Below are 27,797 nucleotides of genomic sequence, written 5' to 3' on the forward strand. Positions count from 1 at the left end.
TATTGTAGTAACAGAAGCCATTATCCACATTTGACTGATTCTCCATTGGCAGAGGCCTCTAACACTTGAGCTTTAAGTTTCTCAGCCAAATCTCTATGTCAAATGGTTAATGATCTGGAAATAATAAGCACTTATGTGAGCTCGGGGAGTACTGTACTTAAAAGAAATTTGATTGTCTTCCTCCAAAAGTAAAGAATCTTTATGGCACAGTCTGAATTCTCACTGTGGAATCCTACCGAACAGGAACCTTAAGGATGATGCAGTCCAAACCTTGAAGAAACCAAGGCCCCATTTTTATTCATCTGTGGCAGCTTGTAACAATGTAATATAAAGAAGGAATATTCATTTTGAGGGTGACCAGCGTGAATTCCAATGTTCTGATTCTCGGGAACTAGCTGTTCGGTTCAGACAAACTGTTGGAAGTTTCTGAGTCCAGTGTCTTCATATTTAAGACAGAGACAGTGTGACCTCCCTCTCAGGGTCGTTGTAAGAATTAAATAACAGAGGGTGAGAAGTAGGGAATCAAGGGGAAAAGGAAAAAATAAATAAAATTTAAGAAACAAGAAATGGAACATTATTTGTTGATGATAACATGTATGTTAATATCCTTGGTTAAGCCAAAATACAATGTATTCTGGATGGGAAATCACATTTTATACACTGTGATAATGTAGTGAATGAATGTAAAATAAATAAATTTATTTTTAAAAATTCTGTTTCAAAAAAAAAAAGAATTAAATGAAATTAGGCATGGTGGTTAAGGTGCTAGACTTCCACATGGCTCACCACTGTTCGAATCCTAGACCCAGTGACTTGAAACTCACACCAGGGGCATGGGCACCCATGCCCCAAATCCCAGGGGAGGTTGGAGGAGAAGGGACTGTGGTGTGACTATTGCCCTGGGGGACTGATTTCTCACTTTTCCTCTCACTTTCTCTCTCCTCTCTGGTGAGTGCATGCATCCTACAGCAAAAACCTTTAAAAAAATTAAATGAGGTAATGTTTATAGAGTGGTAACACCGTGCCTAGGAAATAACAAGGCTTCGATGAATGTTCATCTCCTCTCAACTTCTTGGTTTTGGATCTTTAAAAAAAAATGACGTGGTTTTCAGAAATGCGTTTCTTTTCAAATTGCAAGAATAATAATGGTTGTTGCAGAAATTTAAATGAAGTTAAAGAATATGGAAGAACCCACAGTGGTCCCTTTTCATTCTCTCTCACTCCCAGAGCCCCTTTCCCCAAACCTCTTACTAAAGGAAGCACTGCTACCAGCTCGGTTTGCTCCACGTCCTTCTCAATGTTTTTCCTTCACTGTTTTTTTAGATCATGCATAGCCTGCACTGAAGTTATGTGGAACTTGCCAAAGGTTAAGCGCATTTATCAAAAGGCGGAGCCGGCAGCCTGTGTCCTGGGGCAAGTGAGGCCCTGGAGCAGCCCTTGGTCCTGGACCCACCGCTGCAAGGAGTGCGCCCTTGGAACCCCAGCTGGACCTCTGTCCCGACCTCAGGGTCGCGAGCTGGTCAGGCGCAGGGATGCGGGGCGCAGCAGCCTGCATTGGAAGGTCAGCGGGGCCAAGCTGTGGGCCTACAATTTCGACATGGTTTCCAACCCAGCTGCCCTAGCGTTTGTGCTCACAGAGTGGCGGAGGAAACTTTGTAGGGTCACTAAAGGGAGCGGGGACCACTCAGCCTGTGCAAAGACGTTCTGGTGTCTGTCGGAGAGGTGGGAAGTGGATGCCTCCCCTCTAACGGGGTGGTGCTGGGATCAGCCTGCCTTGGGCTCTCTGGAGTCCCTCCCCGGCTCCCCTCAGGTTTCCTCGGGCCCATCCCAGCCTCACCGTGTGTGACTTAACGTACACTGAAGCCCCTCGCGGTCTGTTTAGATAATCAGCCTAATTGCGGGAGCCAGGTGGGCACCTTGTATTTAGGAAGTCCAGCCTCTAGCACTGCCACCCAGCGTGTTGGCCAGGGGCGCGTGCCACACCGGCTCCCCCACCCTTCTGATTCAGTGGGTCCCCCTTTCAGGTGCCAGGAGCCAAGCACGAGCCTCTTTGTAAATCCATGACATCAAACACGTTTGCGGAAAAACAAGTGTTCGTTCGCGGCGCTGGACGTCAAACCGTGCGCAGTGGCTGCGGCCTGGACTCCGGGACCCCGGGGCTTGACCTGCCAGTCTCCCTGAGGCTGGCTGTGAACAGGCCCGTGGTCTGCTCTCCTTACCGTAAACTAATGAGCACGTGCTCCAGAGCCGGCGGTGGGACGCCCTTCCTCTCCCAGACATCCCTGGGTGGGCCTGACCTGCTGCCCTGTCCAGGCCTCACGCAGGTCGTGACAGCCGCCATGGGGTAAGCAGTTCCAACCTGCCGTGCCCGGCTTTCTAACGAACATCCATATGGAGTATCTGGCTGCATTGTTTCTACACCACCTCGTGAGGGAAGGATGAAGGGGGAATGTTGAAGGGGAAGTAGCCAGGGAGGAAGAAAGGGCTGGGGCAGCTCCCAGGCGCGGTGTGGCAGGCACCAGACAGCATCACATGCACCCGAGGAATTGCACCGACCATTCCCTAAGGAGGCTGCTTGCTTTCCCCACTTCCCGCTCTCCGCCCCTCATTCCACCCCCGCCCCAACTCCCTGAGCAAGCACACATGCCCTCTGGCAGATAAAAAAAAAAGAGTCGTAAATTCCACCAGAAAGCCAGCTTCCCTGGGGCAGCCCCCTTCTCTGTCCACGCCAGCAACTGGCCCTTCAAGAGAGGCTGGGTGGTGACAGTGGAAAGCAGAGACTCCCAGGGGAGGGGTGGTCGCAAGGTCACATGCTGCAGAGCCCAGTGGTTATCTGGAGGAATGACGCTGGTGAGGTTAAAACAAACACCCAAGTGAATGCAGCATAAAGGCAGCGGATGCTGAAGGGGACACAGGCCTAGAAGAGTGTGGTGGGACTTCCCGCAGTCACAAAACTGGGGACAAGGAAGCACTGACGGCCCAGTTTGCTCCACTGTCTGCGCAGTAGATGCTTGGACTCTGTCTCATGAGTGCACACACTGTGGCATAAAAGGAGCATTTGATGAAACAATTTTTATATGAGAAATGAGGATACAATGGGAAAAACATATTTTCATTCAGAACAGGGTAAAATTCTGGGTTCTCTGCCTCCAGCTATAGTGCTTTGAGCAGCTTTTCTTTGTTTTCAGGCTGTTTCTTCATCAAGAAAGTGAGATATCGGTGCTTTCCTACAGATTGAGGAGACCGAATGAAACTCAGTAAGTACCATACGTAATACAAGAGCAGGTGCTCAGTAGTTCTGATTTTATTTCTAAACATGAAACTGGCATTCACCAACTCCGAAGGGCATGCCATTATAAAAGAGAATTTGTAGTTACTATTTTCTGTTTCCAGTAGGATAGAAAGCTGAACAAGGAGAGAATGAGATTGAACAGAGAGAGACAGAGAGATAGAAAGCAAGAAATCACCCCCCAGGGGTGGATGGCCACGCCGCAATCCCTTCTCCTCCATTCTCCTCTTGGGATCTTGGGAACGCACGCACACGCGCCCGGCGTGAGTTTTAAGCCACCGGGTCGGGGACGTGAACCACAGTCGCCTACATGGGAGTCCAGCGACATAGCCATTATGCTAACTGCTGGTCCTGAGACTGAATAGATTTTTAAGAAAAGATCTCTGAGAAGACACTGCATGGTAGTAGAGGCTATTGTGGGGGGTTTGATGGGAAAAGCTTTCATCATGAGGTAACATTAAACTTGGTTTCTTGAGCAAGAGCAGGTGTGGGGAGGCTGCAGTGGGTGACAGAAGTGAACCTTACAATGGGACAGGGAGGACAAGACATTGAAAGGAGATAGAGTAGTTGCACCCAGAAAGGGAAGGATGGGGCACCCCAGGTTTCTAATTGTAACATAGATCCTGAGGTGCTGAAGGGAGTAGGGACCACTATAAAGATAAGCAAGCCTAGTTTGCGTTTCTCGGGAGTTTGCTTTCTTCTGTCGGTCATGGGATCCGTCTAAAGGATTGATGCAGGGAAGAAATACAATCAAACTTATTTTTCAAGAACTTTCTGATTGTAGCATGGTAGATGAGAGGGAGAGGAGGAACCCTAGTCAGAATCCTATTGTGAATCTATTTAGAACAGTGGCAGGAGGACTGTAAAGTCAGGGAAGACTCTACAACCCTGTGAGAGATTAAGGATGGGTTTGGATTGTACCCCTATAATACAGAGAAATGTTGCTGTGTCATTTCTGGGGGAAACATTTCTTTTTCCCAGTTGGGCTACTTTTCAAATCCACTATTATTCTGATCAATGAAAGAGAATGTAGGAGGCTTTAATTGGCTTTCTGAGCAGACCAATTTTTAAGATGGTAGACTAGGGAGACCAGTGATAATAAATCCCATTTTACTAACTTCTGTCCATGTCTCTCCTTCTGGTAGCCTATTTTGAAATAATAGCATGTGATTTCAATATGTTCCATCATTCTAAAATAAAGTCAAATGATTTTATTTTACTCTAAAACTTAGAGCAATAAGACATCATTAGTAATACCAAAAGGAATTATATTAAAGTTTAATATTAAAATGTTAACATCTGTTCTGGTCTCAGGCTTTATGGAATTTCAAACTTTTAGATGAAGAAATGTCAAGCTCAAACTGAAAGTACCCTGAATGAATAAAATAACTTTATCCTCCTGACAATGCTGGAAGAGAAAGGGAGATATATTTCAACTTCAGGGGGTGATAAAAAGAGAGGAGTTAACGAGATTTTCTACTCTGAGTATATGAAGGACTCCATTTAGGGTTGGTTTGTGCCACATAAGTTAATTTTATTTTAGAGGAAATAACTTTGCCCACCTAGTTCTTAAGTCTTATTTCCCAAGCTGTAGCAATAAGGGTCCCAACATAAAACAGATGGCCACTCAAATGGGGGTAATTCCAGAATGTTTCATGAAGGTATTGTCACAAAGGTGTGGACAAGATCAAGGGAAATCAACAAGAGATAGTGAAATGTCATGCTTCTACAGACAGCCTGGAGCTCAGGACCCACTGCACTCCTGTATCCAAAGAGGCATGAATGGGATGATTATTGGAACCTGGAGAGGACTGTAACTCTGGAGAAACCTGTGATAAGCCCATCCATGACCTTGGTAGACAAGCATGTCCACTAGTAAGCCATGATTCAATAAAATGGGAATAGGGAGACAGTTACTCTGACCTCCCTTTCCTCTTCATCTCACCTTTCCTAGTCTCCTGTGGGTACCTCCATTGGCCAAACCCAACTGGAAGCCAGTGTGCAGAGGAACCTGCTAATAGAGTTCACAAAGGTTAGCCCCTCTGAGCATGAAGCAGAGTGGAAGAGGGTGGCTCTGCAGGACATATGGAGAATGTCCATTGGACTTATGGGTTGTTGATACCAGACATGCTGAGGAGGTAGTTGATGTGATAAAGATCTTGGCTCTAGAGCTAGTTTGTGTTTCTCAGTTTTGCCAGTCATTATTTATTAGCCATAGGAACTTTTCTCATTTAACTCTTAAAGAGAAATTCCCTTTAGTCCAGACAAGATCCATTCTTCAGAAGGATCCTGTGATTTTAATGTTTGGATGCCTTTTCCCATAGATACAGCAAGTTGGTATAATTGCCTGATAATCTTAGGTTAGTTGAAACTGAGCAATAAAGGATCTTTCCAGGTATCAGAATCTGGGGATTCGTTTAGGTTTACTACACATTGTTTGGTTATTATTCCACTGAACCAAGAATTTCACTTTAGATAGTCACTGTATAATTTTTTCCTAGTTAGGAGCCCAAGGGTCCCAGCTCCATGGCCTAGTGGTAATGCACTGAGATCCCATATGGCCAGTCACATAGTGGAAGTCCTAGACCCAGTGGCTTGAGAAACACACTGGGTGCATGTACATGTGTTCCCAGAATCCCAAACAAATGGAAGTGATGGAGAAGAAGGGATTGTGGTGTGACCATTCCCCATGGGTGCTTTCTCCTTTCCCTCTGTCTCTTCCTCTCTCTGGTGAGTGTGTGCACCCTCTAGCAAAAGAAAACAAGCTGAAGGAAGAGCAGAGCCCATGCATAGTTTCCCCACCAAGATGTACGTTTTACAAGGCCAAGGACTTTTATTTCCAGATGTATCTCCCACTTCTAGCTCAAAATAGACATTCAATATAATTTCTTTGTAGTAAACAAATGAAAAACTTATTTGGGAAAAAAAATGTATTGAGAAATTGAGACAACTCTTGGAACCACAGCAATTTCCCCCAAATGCACGTTAATTGTTTAGTCCTCTTTGCGGGAGAGTTTAGTGAGCTAGAAGGTAACAAAGATGTTGGATCCTTTTGAAATTGTCTCTAAAACTTTGATCCTGACTCATACCAGGATGTCTGGGGAATGCCCCACCTAGGAGACAGCCTTGGGCCTTCAGTGTAGGAGTCCTGCCTCCCCAGGAATGGCGAGCTGAACGTTGTTCAACTTGTAAGAATGTCAGTGCTTCTGCTGGCTCTAGCTCTAGGGATGTGTCCCTTTTATCTGGCCCCTAAAATGCTCTCCCTTTCATGTTGTTAAGTTTTGAAGTTTACCCAAGATCAAGTTCTATGTTGCACCTGAATTGATAGGTGAAACACTCGCTGTTGTTTCAGTCTAGTCTATGATGAAAAAAGATGACTGGATTCAGGTGGATGGATCCGGTTACCTAGTCATCGAATTACAGTATTGATTGCAAGCTACTACATCTCACCATCTGATAGCCGTAAGATGTTTAAATAGGCACTATCTCCTTTCTCCAGGGGTTACCATTCCATGGCAAATGTATTTTCTAACTAGTTGCTTCCCAGATCAGGTGCACGGGAAGTGTCTTTAGTGAGGGTCTACTGGAAAACTTCCTTTTCCTGCAGCATTCTGCTTTTTCCCCACAAAATCTTCTCTTCTTTAGTGAAGACAAACACCTACATATATAGTGAGTTCACTTCATGGGTTAGATCATTACTCTTATCTCATAAAAATGTTCCATCTATTTTTTTCCCTGAATTATATACTCATATATCTAACTACCTGTCTAATGTTTTGACTTGAATATTTAACAGGTAGTTTAAATTTAATGTGTCAAAAACTAGATTCTTAGCTTTTTCCCATTTTACTATATAACTCCATTTTCCCACCTGTTCAAGATGGAAATCTTGGGGTTGTATTTGACTCTATTCCTTTCCTTACGCTTCATATCTAATCCAACAGCAAATTGTCTCAGCTTTTCCCTCTGAACATAACGGAAATCTGACCACTCATTATTATAATCACTGCTATTACACTAGGCCAAGTACAATTATTTCTCACCTGTGATAACCACTGAAGGAATCTCTCAGCTTTCATTTTCGTGTACCCCCAAGTCCTTCAAAAACCAGAGACATCCTTCTAAAACCTAAGTCAGACTACGCCACTCTTACTCAAAATCTTCTTCCTGTTTTCCACTTCACTATAATTTAGGGTGTGTTTCAACTCAATCCAGGATTTGAATCTCAGTTGACGCTGTGGCTTCCAGCACTACAGATCATCAAACTACCATCTGCATCAACTCAGCTGGGCCTCTCAGAATCCCATCTCTCCCGCCTCTTAGAAACTCTTACTTCTTTCCTTCTTGTTGACTCCTCTTTGTCATCTTGGTCTTACTGGTCTCTGTGATCATTCCAAAGGTGATTTTCCCTCAAAACCTTTTTCCTTTGGTTTTTCTTACCTCCATCATCTTCCTTCATTTCCTTAATGTTAGAGGCCTTCTTCTCCAACCATTGGAGTTTCTCTGTTCCTCCCTTACTTTATTTTTATCTGTGACACTTACCACCATTTGATGCATTATGTATTTGCTCGCTCCTTGTCTGTCTTCCTCACTAGACTGTCAGCTCTGTGTGGGCAGGGATTCTGTTCATTACTGTTACCTCCAGTGCCTGGCTCTGGCATACAGTGCATACTTGGTAAATATTTACTGCGAGCAAGAATGAAAACATTTGCTAGGGTTTCAGCATGTCCCCCAAAATTCATGTTTTGAAATTTAGCTACTATTGTGACAGTATTAGGAGGGTAGAAACTTAATATGACTATGTTATTAAGAGGTAGTCAGGATTAGATAGAGTCATCAAGGTGGGGCCTCCACGCTTGAATAATGGTGGCTTCATAAGGAAAGGGAGAGAGACCAGAGCTGACACACTCTTGCTCTTTTGTCATGAGATTTCTGATGCTCCCTCGAAACTCTCAGGGTCTCCACCACAGGAAGACCTTCACCAGATGCTGCCCCTCAGCCTCCAACCTCCAGAATCATGAGCTGAATAAACCTTTGTTCCTTATAAATTACCCATTCTGTGGCATTCAGTTACAGCAATAGAAAAATGGACTAAAGTAATACTGAAATTTTTTAGTGAAAAAACAGCTTCTGGAATTCTTAGTTTTTTCCAACACAAGCCTGAGGAAACTACCTGGTTGGCCCTATAAACTGATAGTGATAAAGTCAGCTCAGTTAACTCTGTCCAGATGATTAATTCCACTGTTCTCATCTATATAAAAGCTTGGTTCACACCTATTTCAAGGGGTCAGTCATTGAGAATTTGGTTTTCTCCCCTCCTACTGCTATGGTATGAATGTTCCCATCAAAATTCATGGTAAAACCTAATCCTTATTATAGCAGTATTGATAGGTAGAGTCTTGGGAAGAAACCAGGATTTGATAAAGTCATCAGTGAGTGGTCCCCATGATAGAACTGGTGACTTTATTTATTTATTTATCTTTTCTTTTCTTTTCTTCTTTTATTTTTTTTTTTTTGGAGAGATTTTCACTGTAGGGCGCATGCACTTGCCAGACAGAGAGAGAGAGACATAGAGACAGAAAGTGAGAAATCACCCCCCAGGGGGGATGGTCACGCCGCAATCCCTTCTCCTCCATTCTTCTCTCGGGATCTTGGGCACGCATGCACACGCGCCCGGCATGAGTTTTAAGCCACCGGGTCCGGGACACGAACCACTGTCGACTACGTGGGAGTCCAGCAACATAGCCATTACGCTAACTGCTGGTTCCCTTCTTTTCTTTTTTGACAGGTTTTGTTTTTGTTTTTGTTTGCTATAGGGTACGTGTGCTCACCAGAGAGACAGAGAGAGACAGAGAGACAGAAAGCAAGAAATCAACCCCACCCCCCAGGGGAGATGGTTGCTCCACAATCCCTTCTCCTCTTGGGATCCCAGTCACCCATGCACATGCGCTGCCATGAGTTTAAGCCACCAGGTCTGGGACTCGAACTATGGTAGACTACATGGGAGTCCAGTGACATAGCCATTATGCCAACTGCTGGTCCCAAACTGGTGACTTTATAAGAAGAGGAAGGAGATATGAGCTGACACAGACATGCTCTCACCTTCTCATGACATAATGCCTTCTGCTATGTTACTATGTGATTTAGAAGGCTCTCAACAGATACTAAGCAGACAATGGAGTCATGCCTTGGACTTTCCAGTCTCTAGAATCATGAGATCAATAAACTTATCTTCTGTATAAATTACCCAGTCTCAGGTATCCTGATATAGCAATAGAAAATGAACTAAGACACCTATCTTCTTGAATTCTAAAAATTCCTTTGTGAATGGAGGTTAAAACTTTTTTTTTAATCTAGTTTCTTCTTGAGTAAAGTATTTTAATAATGTCAGAAACTTAGAATTGGAGAAACTGTGAAGAAAAATAATTCCACAGCCATCTGCCTACACAGTGACCAGGATAAAATATTTAAAGGAATACTAGGAAGGCAAATAAAGTCCTTGGGATAAAATAAACAGAAGGGGCACATGAGTAGTGAATGAATACATGAATAAATCATTATTAATTGGTTTGTTGAATGACTGCTTCTTTCGTATGACAAATACCTATGATATTTTAAATCATAATTATGACCAAGGATCCTATGTTTCGTTCTTACTCTGCATTTCGTTCTCTAAAACAAGCTATTTCTTGGGGCCATCAGGCGATGTGGTGGGTAAGGCACTGGCTTCCCACATGACTGACTGTGGTTCAAGTCTTGGACTCTGCAGCTTGAAAACCACGGGGAACATGTGTATGCCCAAAATCTCAAGAGGAAAATGGAGGTGAAGGGATTGGGGCATAGCCATTCTCCCTGGAGGGTGATTTCTTTCTCTTTGTCTGTCTCTCTCCAGCAAGGGCATGTGCCCTATGGCAAAAAAACTAAAAACTAAATCGAAACAATATCCTTCTTGTCCCCCCTAAGCCTTCATCCTGTTCTTACCGGGCCTGAATACTCATATGTTACTCTCTTCCTCACTTCTACTGCTGGAAGAGAGACCTCCATTTAGGTCTCAGGTTAGACATCAGGCCTTGTATGCTTAGGAGGACTGGGCATCCTATACTACTTCTGGCTGGGTGGGACCGTGACTCTTATTTCACCAATGACCAGAAGTGACATGTGCCACTTCCAGGGATGGCATTTCATTGGTAGTTCAAGACCCTTCTGAGCTATATTTCCAATAATATTGCTGCTTACTCTGTTAGGCTGGGTCCTCTGCCAACCTGAAGTGAAGTTCCCACTAAGAGAAACAAGCCTTTATTATTTCAAGTCACTGATATTTGCTGCTATTTGTTCCCATAGCCTACCCTAACTGATTCACAGGGTGAGATGCCACTCCTGTGTCCCTTCATGGCATCGTGGACTTTTCCCATTCTTTGTACAAGGCATCTTCAAAACAGTGATAAAAAATGAATATTATATAGATATATACAAAAACCATGCAAAGATTTCAAAAAATAAATTCAAACTTTAATTACATTTGTCTATGAACTTTTTTTTTTTTTTGGAGAGGTTTTTGCTATAGCGCGTGTGCGCTCGCCAGACAGACAGAGAGAGACAAAGAGACAGAAAGCAAAAAACCACCCCCCAGGGGGGATGGCCACACCGCAATCCCTTCTCCTCTATTTTCCTCTCAGGATCTTGGGGCACACACGAACATGCGCCCAGCGTGAGCTTTAAGCCAGCGGGTCTGGGACGCGAACCGCAGTTGACTATGTGGGAGTCCAGCAACATAGCCATTACACTAACTGCTGGTCCCTTGTCCATGAACTTATAAAGACCCCTTGTATTCACTTTCTCTTTGCTACTAAGGCAGGCGGCATGCCCATCACTCTTAAGGATGTGAAGAATCCTCAGTCATAATTATGATTTAAAACATCATAGGGAACCAGCAGTTAGCGTAATGGCTATGTCGCTGGATTCCCACGTAGTCAACTGCGGTTCGCGTCCCGGACCCGGTGGCTTAAAACTCACGCCGGGCGCGTGTGCGTGCGTGCCCAAGATCCCGAGAGGAGAATGGAGGAGAAGGGATTGCGGCGTGACCATCCCCCCTGGGGGGTGATTTCTCGCTTTCTGTCTCTATGTCTCTCTCTGTCTGTCTGGCGAGCGCACGCGCCCTATAGTGAAAATCTCTCAAAAAAAAAAAATCATAGACCTTTGTCATACGAAAGAAGTAGCCATTCAATAAACCGGTTGATAATGATTCGTTCCCCCTTAGGGAGAATGTGATCAGGATGTAGGTGTTGAGTAGACTTTTGTATTTTTTACCTAAACATTTCGGAGAGCTTAAGCTAATTAAAAAAAAAAAATATACCAGTAATGTTCAAAATTCATAAATATAATGCAAAACTTCACTTTGTTCCTCGATTTAAGCTAATTTGTCACCTTTCCTGTTAACCCAAACCAAACAGACCAGAATCCACATTTCCTTCTCTTCTCTTCATGCTACTTCTGGCTTTGGGGAAAAAACAAACAAACAAACAAAAAACAGGAAGCCCCAATGGGAGAAAGCCCAGGAGGGGCTGGTGGCCACCTAGCATGGCTCAGCAAGTGTGGAAGGACAGCAGATTGGCTCCAGTGGTAGAGGTCAGAGCATGGGCTTTCATGACACCCCTGCACATTTGAGGTTTAGCAAGAATAAATGTGGACCCTTTGCCACATCACAGGACAAAATCTCAGCACTTTCCCAAGGAGTGGGAGCAGACACAGAGAAACCAGCTGCCGACTCTTTGAGAGATAGCGCACCTGGCAGCCACAGGAGCTGCATAAGATGGCCCATCGGAGAAACGCAGAGATGACAGAGGGAAGGACCAACAGGCCAGCTGCCGGAAATATTCCCCCTCCTTTTCTTTCCTCCTTCCTTCCTTCTTGCCTTTTTCCTTTCTTCATTAAGCTAATCACTATTTACTGAACAAATACTATGGTGACACTTAATTTTTAATTTTTTGTTCTTTGTTTGCTACAGGGCGCATGCACTCATCAAAGAGAGACAGAAAGAGAAAGTGGGAAATCACTCCCTGCCCAGGGGTCTGGCTATGCCACAGTCCCTTCTTCATTCTCCGCTTGAGATTTTGGGCACACATGCATGCATGCCAGGCTTGTGTTCAGGCCACTGGGTCTGGAAGCCAAACGGCTGAGTTGGACATGTGGAATCCTAATCACCATGCCACGTGCTGGCCCACACTTTGTTTAAAGAGAGGAAATAATTCATAGGTTAATAATGGATAGAAATAGGACACATCAAAACACTTTTTTTGGAGAGGTTTTGCTATAGGGTGCGTGCGCTCTCCAGACAGACAGAGAGAGACTGAGAGACAGAAAGCGAGAAATCACCCTCCAGGGAGGATGGCCACATCACAGTCCCTTCTCCTCCATTCTCCTCTGGGGATTCTGGGCACGCACGCACATGCGCCTAGTGTGAATTTTAAGCCACCAGGTCTGGGACTTGAACTGTGGTCAACTATATTGGGAGTCCAGTGACATAGCCATTACACTAACTGCTGGTGCCACATCAAAACACTTTTGATAGGAGCACTTAAGGGGAAACTACAGAAAGTGAAATAGCATACACATGTGAAGGACCCTCAGTCCAGCAGGAGTTTCAGCCGTCCCTGAGTGTCCTCTGTTGTGGACTGCTTTTATCCCCATTCTCCTACCTCCACATCCCCCCGACCCGACTGCTGACACATCAAGCGCTTTCTCTTTCTATTTGGTGTTCTCTCAGCTTATTATCTTTCCTTGCATATCTCTGTTTATTTCTTTATCATGATCTCCATTTTATTTATTTGTTGATTGATTTATTTTGCTAGAGGGCATGCATGCTGGCCAGACAGAGACCTAGAGACAGAAAGAGAGAGGGAGAAGGCACCCCCACAATGGGGTATGGTCACACTGCAATCCCTTCTCCTTCGTTTCTCATCTCATTGGGATTTCAGGCATGCAGGCAAGTGTACCTGGCATGTTTTTCAAGCTACTGTGTCCAGAATTTAAGCCATGCACCTGGCCACATGGAATCTGGCTCCCTTAACCACTAAGCCATGGGGCCAGCCCTATTTCTGATTTATTAATTTTCTAACAGACTTGACTTTAAGGCCCTGAGGGCAGGCAGCATGCCGATTTTGGTCATTATATTATCCCTGGTGCTTCGGATAGGGCCTGAGGCATGAAAAATCCTCAGCAAATAGCTACTGATTGGCTGATTGAATAAATGAGTGGACAAACTGCTGGAAACAGGAGTCTGGGTAAATCCAGGTGAGGTAAAACAGGGCAGGGCAGGAAAGTCACAGATCTGGGGAGGGCCTGTGTTAGGGGGTAGGGATCCAGGCAGAGACGAGATGGATCAAAGTCTGAGGCAGAATGCTGGGGAACAAGTGGGTATGGTCCAGCAGAGGAGTTCATAGGTCTAGGTACCCTGCAGTAAGAACGAGGTTCCTGGGGACCAGCAGGTGCCATGATGGTTAAGGCACTAGACTCTCACATGACCCACCACGGTTTGGGTCCTGGACCTAAAGGCTTGGAAATCACATCAGGCATGTGTGCATACATGCCCAGAATTCCAAGAAGAGAACAGAGATGCGATTGTGGCATGGCCGTCCCCCAGGGGTGTGATTTCTCAGTCTGCCTCTCTCTGTCTCTCTTCAGCGGCACACGAGCTCTATGGCAAAAGTCTATTAAAATTTTTAAGAAGAATGAGGTGACTGGAACCGAGTGCCTTCTGCCTAGGACCTGAGCTCATCTAAAGCATACCAGCAGAGGCCTGCAGGACTCCTAGAGAAGGAGAGCTTACAAGCAGGGCAGAGCTGAGCGTGCAGCCATGTTTACTCTCAACGCCCTTGGGTTCTTGGGCAAAACACCAACAGCCTCTGCTTGGCCAGCTGTGGCTGAGTTTTTACTGTAAAGAATGACAAGAGATGGTTTTTGCAGGTACTCAGCTCACTAGCTGATAACTTAGGAGCATTTCCTCAGCCTCTCTGAGTCTTAGTTTGTTGGTTTGTACCATCCTGGTACTAATCTCCAGTCCTCTCTGTTGTTGTTGTTTGTTTGTTTGTTTTTAAGATAAAAGAGATGGTAAGAGAACCTGGGTCATAGAATACCTGGCCTGTGGAGAGCACTTAACAAATGGTAACTACGTAAGGTGGGAAGTGCTTGCCTAAGAGAATGTGCTCCTGCTTCTTCTATAGGAGTACAGAGCCCAATTCACACCAGTGCAGAGAGGTCACAGCCCATAGTCCCCTCTCTGAATGTGGGTTGGCCCTGTGACTTTAATCAGTAGGATACAGCGGAAGCGTCACTAACCATTCTGAGCCCAAGCTTTCAGGGCTGACAGCTTTTACTTTGAGAACCCCTGAACCCAACAAAAGTCCAGTTACTCCACTGAAAATACCATATGGAGACTCCATGTCGAAGGGAAGAAGCTCCAAGACTCCACAGACATAGGCCTGCCTACCTAGAGTCCCAGCAGAGCTCAGTTTTCCAGCTGTCCCTGATAGGGTACCATTAAAGAAGCAAGTTATATATTCCAGAGGACTTCAGTCCCAGACACTGCTTTGTTCTGCTGGGTGGCCCCAAGTGAGACACAGATGAACTGCCTTACTGAGTCCAGTGGACACACAGAATGTGAAAGATAACAATAACTGCTGTTTTAAACCAATACATTTTGGGGTGGTTTGATTTGTTTCCATGTAATAGACAAGCTAAACACTGATAACTAAGATTTAGCTACCAGGAGCTGGGTTTTCCTTGACTCCTTGCCTGACCCCGGACCAAGGCAGGGTGCTACCTGAGGGCATGTTCCAGTGTTGAACCCCTGCCGGCAAACTGCATCAACAGACCTGGTTCACTAGCCAAAGACTCTCCTTGGTCTCCACACTCGAACCCTGAACAATTTGAGTCAGCTGCCTCTCCAAGCACCATGGGTAGTGGCTCGATGAAATGGGTCTTAGCTGGAGCTCACAGCTCCTGTTCTCGGCCTGAAAGGTAATCCTGTGATCCTATCCTGAGTGGGATGTGAGAAACAGTAGAGAGGTTAGGGGATGTCACAGATTGCCCCTGTCTAGCAACTGGACAGTAAACCTGAGATGGAGGGGCCTTGCTGAGATGAAAACTAAGTTGTAAACTAGGACCGTCCGGCCGATATTGGGTTTCACCCTTCAGACAGTAGGGTGAGTGTTACTGATGTTCGACCCTTTCTGAATGGCTTCAGAAGCCCAAGTTGCTGAAAAGATGTCAGGGAGCTATTGTATTCTCTGGGCAACAATTAGACTAAAAGTGCCAGGGAACCAGGCATCCATAGTTCGCTGCTGTTGGGGCAGGTTTCATTTCACCAGGTGTCACAGGGTCACTGAGAGAAGGGGTGGAGCCTGTAACGGCGCCCAGGGTAAAAGTTGGAAGGCACTCCTGTCAGATCTGTTTGGTTTTCCTCTTTCTCATCCTCCAAAACCTCCCTTCCAACGATGTCCCCTGCAGCCCCAGCTCTCTCTGGCACAATTCAGTGCCTGCCAGCCAGTGAGACAGACCAAGGAACAGGCCCCACAGACATCTAGGTCTCAGATTCTACAGGGCCCAACTCTGAAGTGAGAAAAGTTGCTTTCAATAACTGTGGGTAGGGGCTGGACAGAGGGGCTGTGGGAGAATGGGATGCTCTGGGTGGCAATCCCACAGAGGAAGGTTCTGGATTCGCACCCCAAGACCTCCCTGAGTGCCCCAGACATGGATGTGCCCATGTCAGGGCTGGCTGAGGCAGAGAGTGGAAGGCAGTGTTGAGACCCTGAGGGGTGGGGGTGGGAGGGTGCTGTCTTCTCTCTGTCTTGCTTACTCATAGAAAAATTACATTTTTGAAATTGTGGGTAAAACGAAGAGCTAGTGAGAGTTTTATAAGGCAGTTTTATAATTAAGGCAGTTTCTATGACATCAGTTTAAGTCATACTTCTGTAGGCTTCTGAGGCTGTGTGGCCTAAGGTGAATTACTTAACAGAAAATATACAGTTTATAATGTTTGTAATATCTTATTAAGAGGGAAAAATAAGTTGCCGAACAATGCGTATACTATGCTTCCACTTAAAAATAATTATGTTGACATAGTTATGTAGGCCAATAACAATGATTGATATATATGATGTAAGTATACAAAAATAATATATATGATGTAAATATAGAAAAAATTGGAGCACTTTGTACTTAACAGTAGCAATTACTGCAGAGGGTTCACCAGGCATTCTCATGTCATACACGTCTATAGTGCCTGAGTACAGTGAGAGTGTTATCAGATAACAATTACAGGACTAACTCTCTAGCCTAGTCATTCAAGGAAGCCAGATCCCATGTGGCTAACCTTGGTCTGGGTCCTAGCCCAAGGAGCTCGAAAAACATGCTAGGCACAAGTGCATGTGTGCCACAAATTCCAACAGAATGAAGAAATGGAGAAGAGATGTCTAGGACAGGAGAGTGGCATAGCAGTAAGACAGTGCTCTACAAGACAATCCACATGGAAAGGTTGCCAGTTCAAGTCCAGAGGCCTCTGTGAGTTCGCCACGCACACACTTGCCCATGATCCAGGGCCGGCCGGCTGGCACTGGGGGTGGATCACAGCTTCAAGACCTTGTTGGAGATAGGTGCTCTCTCTCTTTTTTGCACATGATAATGGAGGAAATAAGTATAAATCTGAGAACCTTGCAGGCCAGGAGGAGCTTAGAGAAACATGATGAATAGATGTAATCTGGTATTCTAGATGAGATCCTGGAGTGGGAAAAGATAAAAGCTGAGGAAATCTAAATGAAGTATGGACTTCAGTTAATAACAACATTGCTTCATGTATTATAACAAATGTACCATACCAATGCAAAATATTAATAAGAAGAGAAACTGAGTATAGCGTGTAAGAGAATTTTGCACTATCTTCTCAACTTTTCTATAAATCTGAAGCTACACTATTTATACAAATAAAGAAAGGAAACCTACCTTACAGGGTTTCCATGGGACCGGGTCGATACGAGTGTTACACACCTCAGAGCACAATCAATAGTAGCACTTGCTGCTATGCACAAATTCCAACAGAATGAAGAAATGGAGAAGAGATGTCTAGGACAGGAGAGTGGCATAGCAGTAAGACAGTGCTCTACAAGACAATCCACATGGAAAGGTTGCCAGTTCAAGTCCAGAGGCCTCTGTGAGTTCGCCACGCACACACTTGCCCATGATCCAGGGCCGGCCGGCTGGCACTGGGGGTGGATCACAGCTTCAAGACCTTGTTGGAGATAGGTGCTCTCTCTCTTTTTTGCACATGATAATGGAGGAAATAAGTATAAATCTGAGAACCTTGCAGGCCAGGAGGAGCTTAGAGAAACATGATGAATAGATGTAATCTGGTATTCTAGATGAGATCCTGGAGTGGGAAAAGATAAAAGCTGAGGAAATCTAAATGAAGTATGGACTTCAGTTAATAACAACATTGCTTCATGTATTATAACAAATGTACCATACCAATGCAAAATATTAATAAGAAGAGAAACTGAGTATAGCGTGTAAGAGAATTTTGCACTATCTTCTCAACTTTTCTATAAATCTGAAGCTACACTATTTATACAAATAAAGAAAGGAAACCTACCTTACAGGGTTTCCATGGGACCGGGTCGATACGAGTGTTACACACCTCAGAGCACAATCAATAGTAGCACTTGCTGCTATGACCTCATGTCTTCGCAATGACCTCCTCTTCTCTTTCTCCATCTCTGACCCATGAGGATCAGACTCAGTGTTCTGTAAACTTCTCTCCAGTTTGAAGCTTTGGGCTTCTCCAGCTTAAATTCCTTTGGCATGATTTGCTGAATATGAGTCATGCTCACCATCCTTTCGACCTCCGAGGATCTGTCTCAGTTATGCTGGACCTTGCTATTTCCTTTCTTCATTGCCCAGCTGTATGTAGTACTTATGAACATTCAACTTCTTTTATAAAGAGACTGGGAGTCAAAATGACAGCTACAATCCTCAAAGGCCTCAGAGTAGATCAACTAGATGCAGATTCTGATGTCCAACAGAGGGGCTACTATGGTTCCCATTGGTACCAGGTTCTGTGTATTGGTGCTTGTGAAAGGAAAGGTCACAGACAGAAAGGAAGAGGTCACCAAAAAGTATACCAAGAGAGAAAAAAATCTTCTTTGAGAGAGTTCCTTCTAAGTAAACCTAGGATCATCAGTCTGGCTTCCTGTCTGTGTTTTAGGGCTTCTTCACATTCCATTGGCTGTCTTGGAACATAATTGTTTGCAGGGCCCCATCAGCCCTATCCCAAGCAAAGAAATTAACTGAGTGCAAGCTGAAGTGTATATGCTCTTCTTTGTGGCCCCAGAATGACTTGAGTCTACAGAATGGAATTTCATACATGTGTTGGGTGAGGAGATTTATTGTGGGAGGTAATGGAAATTAATTTCACTTTGAACCCTGGGACACCAGAAAATGCCTAAGTGCTGAGCCATTTTCTGTAAGTAGGCTATAAAGCCACTACTTGCCTCTGACTGGGCGGCAAGGTGGTGATGACCACTTGTAAAACAATGAGCTGGAACAGGAGGTTAATGAGCCCCAGCCAGCAGACAGCCTCCAGCGTGTTTGTTACCAGCCCTTGCTGTCATGGGACTCCTAGTCTTCTTGGCGCCACAATAACAAAGATGCTGGAGCTGTCTCTGTGTGCTAAAGGAGAGCCAAAGAAGAAGAGAGAGGAACATTCTAGGGCGGGGGGTGAGGGGGAGGATCACTGTGCTTTGGTCATGGGCATTTGGCTGAGAGGGGTGACCCTATCCCTTGGCATTCCCTTAGTAGGAGGTGGAATGACTCAGAACTATAAATGGGCCCAAGGAGATCCTCTTTCTACAGATACCCTCATTTCATGCTCTCACTGCTAATTTAAGTAGGAGAGTATTTTCTAAGAAAGCTTTTGGTTTCTTCAAGAAAGCCTTCTACCGTGGTCTTCTGAATTAAAGTTTCCAAAAGTCATCCAATTCACTGAGAAGGGTACAAGACCCAGGGACCTTCTAACAGTGAAGCTGTTGAATAGACTTATTGTTACATCATAATAGGGAGGACTTAGTGAGAGGATCTTCCAAGGTTTTCTAGGGGATGAGGCTCTTCTTAGAATTCATATGAAATTCAAAAAAGTTTTTATTGTGCTTAAGGAGGTGTCACTATCTAAATACTGTATTAATATAAAAACATGTATGTGTGCGGGACCAGCAGTTGGCGTAATGGCTATGTCACTGGACTTCCGTGTAGTTGACTATGGTTTGAGTCCCGGACCTGGTGGCTTAAACTCATGCCGGGCGCATGTGCGTGCATGCCCAAGATCCCGGGAGGAGAATGGAGGAGGAGGGATTGCAGCATGGCCATCCCCTCTGGAGGGGATGATTTCTTGCTTTCTGTCTCTCTGTCTCTGTCTTTCTGGAGAATGCACGCACCCTATAGCAAAAACCTCTCCTAAAAACAAACAAACAAAACATATGTGTGTTTATATCTCTATGTATCTGTAGTATATATCATCTTATTTATCATTTATCTCCCCATGAGAATGTTTTATTTACTGCCATATTCCTAACGCTTAGAAAAATGCATGGCACATAATGGGCCTTTAGTAAATGCTTTTTGGGCAAATGGATGATTGAATAAATAAATTATAGCAAGTATTTTAGGGGACATAGAGCTGGATGAGGCATAGAACAGGTCTTTAAATAATTTTCAACTTATTAAAGAAAGCAAGTATTCATTTCATTCATTCATATATTCATTTGCCCAATAAGTATAGCAATAAGTATTATTGGGATATTAGGATAACACTTGTTTATTATTTATTTATAATAAGTGTTATCCTAAGGACCAGGTGATACTCTGCAATTTAAACAATGAATGAGCTATATTCTGGGCCTCACCTCATAACTACTGAATCAGGTTATCCAGATATAAGTCTCAGGAATCAGTATTTCTGAAACACTCCCCAAACGATTCTGAAGGACGGCTGATCTGTAGCCCCAATGCAGTATCACACAGGGCTACCGTCATGGGGTACTGGTGAGAGAAGTTTCTTGTACACCTCAAGCCAGGAAGAGCCAAGTTTCTGAAAAACAGTGATGGTTTGATTGTCAAAAGATGTGTGCCTTGTAACTAATCAGGTTTCTGTTTTTACTTTGTTCACAAGCAGCTCTCCCCAGATGTGGTCATCTTGCTTTTCTTTCTATGTTTTTCTGTATGGAATTTACTCTCCAACCATTCTTCACCAACTTTTGTTTTCTTCTGAGTTTTATTTTCCATTTTTTTTCTATTTTTTTCATTTGTGAGAAATAAAAACATAAAAAATATGTATAATCACAAAAAGTCTGAAATTCCTTAAGATTGATGTAGGGCATGAGATTGTATACATACACATGTATGTATAGCCTATTTATAATTACCTAATGTAATAACAGCTGATCAGATTGTCAGCAAATTTGGAGGCTCTGTTTGCCATCACTAGACCTAAAATAGAGGCAATGTATCGTACACGGCATTTAGTTTGGAGAGCTGTGGAGTACTTTAAAGAGATGGGCAGTTACTTCCTGAGACGCTGAAACTGAGTCACGTGAAGTCTAAATACTGACCAACCAGAGATGTTTTTGCCATAAATTTACAATGCCTCAGTCAGAAACTACAAGCCTTTTTTTCAAATTGAGACCTCATATCAATAGTCATAAAAGCACAAGACCTTTCAAATCCTGTTTCTCTAACAAGCAACTGTAATATGCATGAGGGTCAATAACAGCAAAGTTGAAATATTTAAATAGAAATTAAATGGCTAATGATCTATCCCAGCAATCTAGGAAGGCCACTTAGTAACAAAATAAAATTAGAAGTATTTCAGCAACTCTTTTTTTGAGATATTTTTGGTATAGGGAGCATGCACTTGCTGGAGAGACAGGGAGAGACAGAGAGACAGAAAGCAAGAAATCACCCCCCGGGGGGGGATGGCCACACTGTAATCCCTTCTTCATTCTCCTCTTGGGATCTTGGTCATGCACACCATGTGCCCAGCATGAGTTTAAGCTGCCAGATCTGGGACTTGAACTGTAGTTGACTATGTGAGAGTCCAACCATGTAACCATTACACCACCTGCTGGTCCCTAGTATTTTGACATCTTTAAAGACATCATGAAGACTGAAGAAAAATGGACCATGAAGAATAAGAAATGGTAGCACAGAAGTCAAGTGTGGTGATCTGGGAGCTTGACCCTCCCAGAAGGTTCCAGGTTCCTCCCTGAGTGCACTCAGCATGCACATGCCAGGGTCTAAGGCCAGCTAAAGATGGGAGTGGGTCCCAAGTCAGCCTGCGGTTGGGGATGCACTCTCTCTCTCTCTCTCTCTCTCTCTCTCACTCTGTGTCTCTAGTTCATGGAAGAAATAAATATATAAACTTAAAAAAAAAGTGTAAGAAATTCTTACACCCTGAATGCCTGGCAGAGACAGATGAGTGAAGCTAATGAAGCTAGAGCTTCAGGGCTCATTTGCATCAGGCCCTTCCTGGCGAGAGCTCTGGGAGCGCATCTGTGTGATCACATGTCTTGTGATATTTGCGACATTTGACAGTCAGCTGCACTCAGTTCAGACCACTCTTTTCTCCATCAGGGTCTCTGTTCCCACACTCTCCTGCATGTTGAGTGGTGTGAGTATGGCCACAGGCAGTTTGGGAATCCTGAGGGGAGGCTGAGTTGGGACACAGTAGACCTGGGATTGGTGTTTTATATTCAGGGTGGTTGCAGCTAAATCATGGTTAGCCATTGCTGGGGTAGAGGTAGCATCCAGGACTAATCCGATAGCCTTCTGTGCTGCCTCAGCTGGGGGAGGCGGGAATCAAGGCATGCACAGAGATCACGTGATGTGAATGTCTTTGGTGGTGCAGCACCAGCAGGGCGTGGGGTCTGGTAGAGAGGCAAAGCTTGGGATGGACAGAGCCAGCAAGAATCTATGGGAAAACTTTCCGGTTTACAGTGTGATAGATTTTTCCTAAATCTGACAATTTTTTTCCTTTTTTAAAAAAGAATTATTTAATTAATTTTATTTATTTTAATTTGACTTGAGAGGGACAAGGTGAGAGAGAGAGAGGGAAAGTGAGAAGAAAGCAAGCTGCCAGGTTCAGGATTCGAATCACGGCCGGCCATGTGGGAGTCCAGTGCCCTTAACCACCATGTCATCTGCCAGGCCCTAAATTTGACAGTTTTTTTAAATTTAGATAATATTAACTAAAATGAGTTGTAAAACTTAAAAAAAAAAGGAAGCTTTTCCAGACTATCAATCATTTGAAAATATTTATGTTAACTGCGCTCCACAGAAACCACAGCTGCCTTACCCATAGGGTGAAGCCAGGGGTAGAACGTTCCCTGCTTCTTACCCTGCACAGAGAGGAAGCTGGAGGAGCCTGGGCTCAGAGGAACCAGGCTGTCCAGTGTCCCTGGAAGCCCCTGGGAAGAGAGTTGACAACATGTCACAAAAGCAGACTCTGCATTTGGGGACTGGGCTTTGTGAAAATTAATGGTCTTGGGGGATTTCAATTCTAAGTTATCATGTGTATTTTTGAGATGAAAAGTTTAGTGTGTCTGTTTTCTAGTGGAGAACAAGAAAAATGCAAATCTGTGGGTGGCGGGAGAGGGAGGCGCTGTGCTTCTTTTCTAGCAGCCACTTTATCCTGGGAGAAAAAGATTCTCCCAGCAGGAAGACAGGAGCACCTCTGTTTCCTTAGCAGAAAAATGGCATGTAAACTGAGGAGGGAAAGCCTACTTTTCCCAGGCATATTTGAATCTATAACTATTTGAGGTCACGAACCCACTTGTGAAAATAAATGGCCAGTGATTCCTCCTTAAGAGAGTGAGCTTAAAGAAAGAAACTTGTGGTGGAAATGTTCCACCAGCTTCAGCTGCAGTGAGAGCTGTCAGATGTTGGAAGCCAAGCCTCTCCAGCTGCCTCCAGAAGGTGACTCCAAAGAAAGACAGGGGATAGATAGACACCACAGCACACACACACACGTAAAGGTACATATACATATGTGTGTGTGTGTGTGTGTGTGTGTGTGTGTGTGTAAAGAAAGCTATTGTAACATATTGCTCATGTGGTCATGAAGACGGAGAAGTCCCACAGCCTGCTGTCTGCAAGCTGGTGACCCAGGACATCTGTAGTGTACCCTGGATGCTCGAGAGCCACAGAGCTGGTGCTGTGGCTGCCAGTCCTGCCTGACGGGCTGAGAACAGGAGTGTGGAGGGCACGTGAAGATCGTGTCTCAGCTCTAACAGGCAGCGCTCACTCAGCCTCCTCCACCTTTCGGGTCTATCCAGGCTCCTGACAAGATGGATGACACCCACTCACCCTGGAGAGCAGCGTCTACTCTGTTCAGCCCATCACCTCAATTGTTCATCTCTTCTAGAAACGCCCTCACAGACATGCCCAAGAATAACGTTTAACCAGCAATCTGGGATCCCACGGCTCAGTCACTCCGACATACGAAATGAACCATCACAGTAACTCAGCCTGCGGGTCCCTTCCCTCTGTGCATCTGAAGCCAGAGAGTACCCAGAAGGTCTCTTCCGTTCTTGTTCTTCAAAAAAAGTTTTTGTTTTGGAATTCCTGGGCAGGCATTCTCAGCGCTTCTCTGTGGCTCTCAAGAGCAAAGCCATATGCAAAATGACCAGCTGGAGCCGGGCAGCCCGGTGGAGACCACTCTCTAGCTCTGCAAACTTAGGCAAGTTATTGACATGCCCAACCTCATTTCCCTCATCCATTTAAGGAATTGTTTTGACGGTAACTCGTTTCAGGTTTTCAAAGACATTCTTGTTATGTGGGCAGCTGGTTTCTGGTTTTCATTCTTTCTTTTCTTTCTTTTTTTTTTTTTTAATTTCTAGCCCCATCCATTTCTAAGGCTAGTTGATTCTGCAGATGAGTTGTTACACACTCCCTGGCGGATTCCTACTTCCATGGCCACTGTCCTGGCTAGCTTCTGTTTCAAAGACACTCAAGCGTTTTCTAGCTCTGTATCACCCCACTGGTCTCTTGTCTTCCTTTTTCTTCCATCTTAAGTGCTAAATATGTCTTCTTCCAATTTTATCTTTGAATTCTGAATGTGGGGCTGAGCTTTGCTGGCTCAGGAGTTTCGAGTGGCCCCCATCGTCCCCCTCAAGGTCGGCCTGCAGTGATAGCCTTTGATGACAGTGACCCGTCTTGCATCTGGCCCACCAGGGACAGCGTTTTATTAGGAAAATTGGCCTCATTGTATTGTATATCTCAATTTTCAATAGTGCATGGACCTACCTTACAGGCAAAAAGTATTTCATGGACTTGCAGTGTTGACTAATTATTTTTAGTAGCATGTCATTTAAATATGTACATTTTGAAACTAAACATAAACTCCATATGTTCTCATTCTTTATGATGTATAAATAGGAAACCAATTTAAAATGAAGTATAGGCAAACAATAAAAGTAGTAAAATTTAAATTAACATTACTATGACAAAGGGTATTATTTTGCTGAAACTAAATGGCCGCTCTCCGTGTTGTGGGATATGCTTACAGTACTCTATGCCATATAATTACTTAATTCTCTTGCCTCTTTTATCTATTACAGGGACTATTAATCCTTGTAAAATGTGCTTGGATGGTGTTTAGTCTTCACTTAGTACATAATGATAAGGTTCTTATTAAGTCCGCTTGCCTCTGTTAATAACTGGCAATAATTAAATTTCTACTCATTTTTCCCTTTTTTCTTTCTTTTTTTTTTTCTTAGTTCGCTGTTGGGTGGGCGTGCTCACTAGAGAGAGACAGAGAGAGAGAGAAAGAGAGAGACAGAAAGAAAGGGAAATTAGAAATCACCTCCAAGGGGGGTGGCCACACCACAATCCCTTCTCCTCTTAGGATTCTGGGCACATGTGCACACAGGCCTGGTACGTTTTTCAAGCTGCCAGGTCTGGGACTCTAACCTTGCATTCGGCCATGTGGGACCCAGAGCCACCTTGTCCACCCTAAGTTGGTGCTTTTTAATGGCACTACCAAACATTTATAGAGAACCTACTATGTGCTAGGCACCGTTCTAATATATTAATTCAGTTTCTCTTCTTAACAGTCCTAGAAAGGAGAGTCTTTAATTTTTTCCGTGATATAGAGGAGAAAACTGAGGTACAGAAAGACAAAGTAATTTTCCCGAAGTCATCACATAGTGACTTGATTTGGAATTCCAGCCAGGTGCCCTCCACCCAGTATCTTTGTTCCCAACCAAAAATAAGCTCTCAACTACAAGGCAAATATAAATAAAATGAATGCTGGTGTCAAAAATACATGGTAGTGGGCAGGCAGGCGGCATAGTGCTTAAGGTGCTGGACTCCCACATGGCTGACATGGTTCGTGTCCCAGACATGGTGGCTTGCTCTCTTGCTTTCCCTCTCTCTTTCTGTCTGTCTCTCTCTGATCAAATTTAAAAACTAATAATCATAAATACATATTATAAAATATATATGGTAGTATTGTAAGTGCTCTGCAGTCATGAAAATCTTGCAGACTAGGCCTATATTACTTTTTTATTTTTTTAAGAATGCCATAGACATAAACTGTTTTTCTCATTTCCATAGAGAATGTGTGGAATCATGAGATTATGTCCCTGTGAGTTTGCAGAACTCAGCTTGAAAGACCATTGAGACAGGTGAAACGATAAGTTGCTGTCAGTGCTCAGGAAAACTGGAGCCCCAACTGTACAGCACTTCCTCTCGACTCGCCTCATTTTCTCCTTCGCATTTGGATTTCCTGTCCCAAGTGGTTTCAAGCCAAGGATAGATGATATTGTAGCAAGAATTCATGCATTGGCTGGAAAATGATAGTAAGTGATCTCTAAAGTATGTCCAACTGGGACAGTCGTTTGTATGTGTATGTATGTGTGTGTGTGTGTGTTTGTGTGTGTGTGTGTATAAAAACCAAGGGAGAGATGAACAGCGTCTCCAGTTATGTCTTTTTTTAAAATTATCTTTCGTTTTATTATTTTTTTCTTTCTTTCTTTCTTTCTTTCTTTCTTTCTTTCTTTCTTTCTTTCTTTTTTTTTTTTTTTTTTTTTTTTTGGAGAGGTTTTTGCTATAGGGCGTGTGTGCTCGCCAAGACAGACAAAGAGAGTCAGAGAGATAGAAACCGAGAAATCACCCCCAGGAGGTGATGGCCAAGCCACAATCCCTTCTCCTCCATTCTCCTCTCGGGATCTTGGGCATGCACTCACACGCGCCCGGCATAAGTTTAAGCCACTGACTCCAGGACTTGAACCGCGGTCGACTACGTGGGAGTCCAGCGACATAGCTATTACGCTAACTGCTGGTCCCTCTAATTATGTCTTGATGCTGGGATCCACTCCGAGCTGTTGATCAGCCCCAGGTCATGGGCGTGTGTGTACCTGGTGTACCCAGAGTGGGCTTAAGACTTGAACCAGGAACCCTCCCAGGTAGGATTTCCTCACAGAGCATCACGTTTTACTTTTGGGCCACATCTGGTGCCTAAACAGCCATAGTTCTTTGAAAGCATCATGACCTGTAAGGATGGAAGGAGAAAATGAGCAAGTGAGATTAGCAGAAACTAGTTGCTCAGAAAGTCAGCCCTGAATCCTTGGTCCTCAGACCTCCAGAGCCTGCACACAACAGTCTCAGAGGACGGGCCCACAGAGGGTGTGCGGGCTTCTGAAAAAGAAGCAGCACTTAACTCTGATTAGCTTTGACAGCAGCATCTGAAATGTTGACAGAAGCTGTGTTTATCTAAGAAATTAAAATTTGGTTTAACAGTTGAAAAGTCAGTTGATTTTATTCATCACATTAGCAGACTAAAGGGAAAAAAAAATTTGATTCCACAGATTTTTCAAAAAGTATCAGACAAAATTCAACATCTATTCAAAATAAAAACTATCAACCAACTTAAAATAAAAGGACACTTCCATGACCCGCTGAAAGACATCTGTGGAGACCAACAGGTGGCATGGTGGTTAAGGTGCTGGATCCCACATGGCCAATTGTATGACTCAAGTCCCAGACCTGGTGACCTGAAAAATACACTGGGTATATGTGCATGCATGCCCAAAATCCTGAGAGGAGAATGCAGACAGGATTGTAGTGTGGCCATCTTCCCTAAGGGAGTGATCTCTCTCTCTCTCTCTTTCTCTCTCTCAAGAGAGCACGTACCCTGTGGAAAAAAAGAATGGGCAAAAAGGATCAGCCAATGACGTGGCAGTTAAGGCAGCTGAATCCCACACAGCTGACTGTGGTTCGAGTTTCGGACCTGGTGAGTTGAGAGAAACATGCTGTGTGTGTGTGTGTGTGTATGACCAAAGTCCTGAAAAGAGAAATTAAGGAGAAGGGATTATGGTGTGACGATGCCCCATGGTGGGTGCTTTCTCACTTTTCCACTCTCTCTCCCTGTATCTCTCTCCAGTGAGTGCATGCACCCTATAGCAAAGAT

The 27,797-nt window shown here is 44.2% G+C and overlaps 1 long non-coding RNA gene across 1 annotated transcript; it reads left to right on the forward strand.

Moving 5' to 3' along the window:
• The first annotated feature begins 3,188 nt into the window (after positions 1–3,188).
• On the forward strand, positions 3,189–27,586 carry LOC114009531 (uncharacterized). Its single transcript, XR_003550933.1, has 3 exons — positions 3,189–3,257; positions 25,943–26,187; positions 27,510–27,586. It is a non-coding gene; the product is annotated as an uncharacterized LOC114009531 (long non-coding RNA).
• The last annotated feature ends 211 nt before the right edge of the window (positions 27,587–27,797 follow it).

The sequence above is a fragment of the Tupaia chinensis genome, unplaced genomic scaffold (assembly GCF_000334495.1).
Source record: "Tupaia chinensis unplaced genomic scaffold, TupChi_1.0 Scaffold000555_1, whole genome shotgun sequence".
Classification (NCBI taxonomy): Eukaryota; Metazoa; Chordata; class Mammalia; order Scandentia; family Tupaiidae; genus Tupaia; species Tupaia belangeri.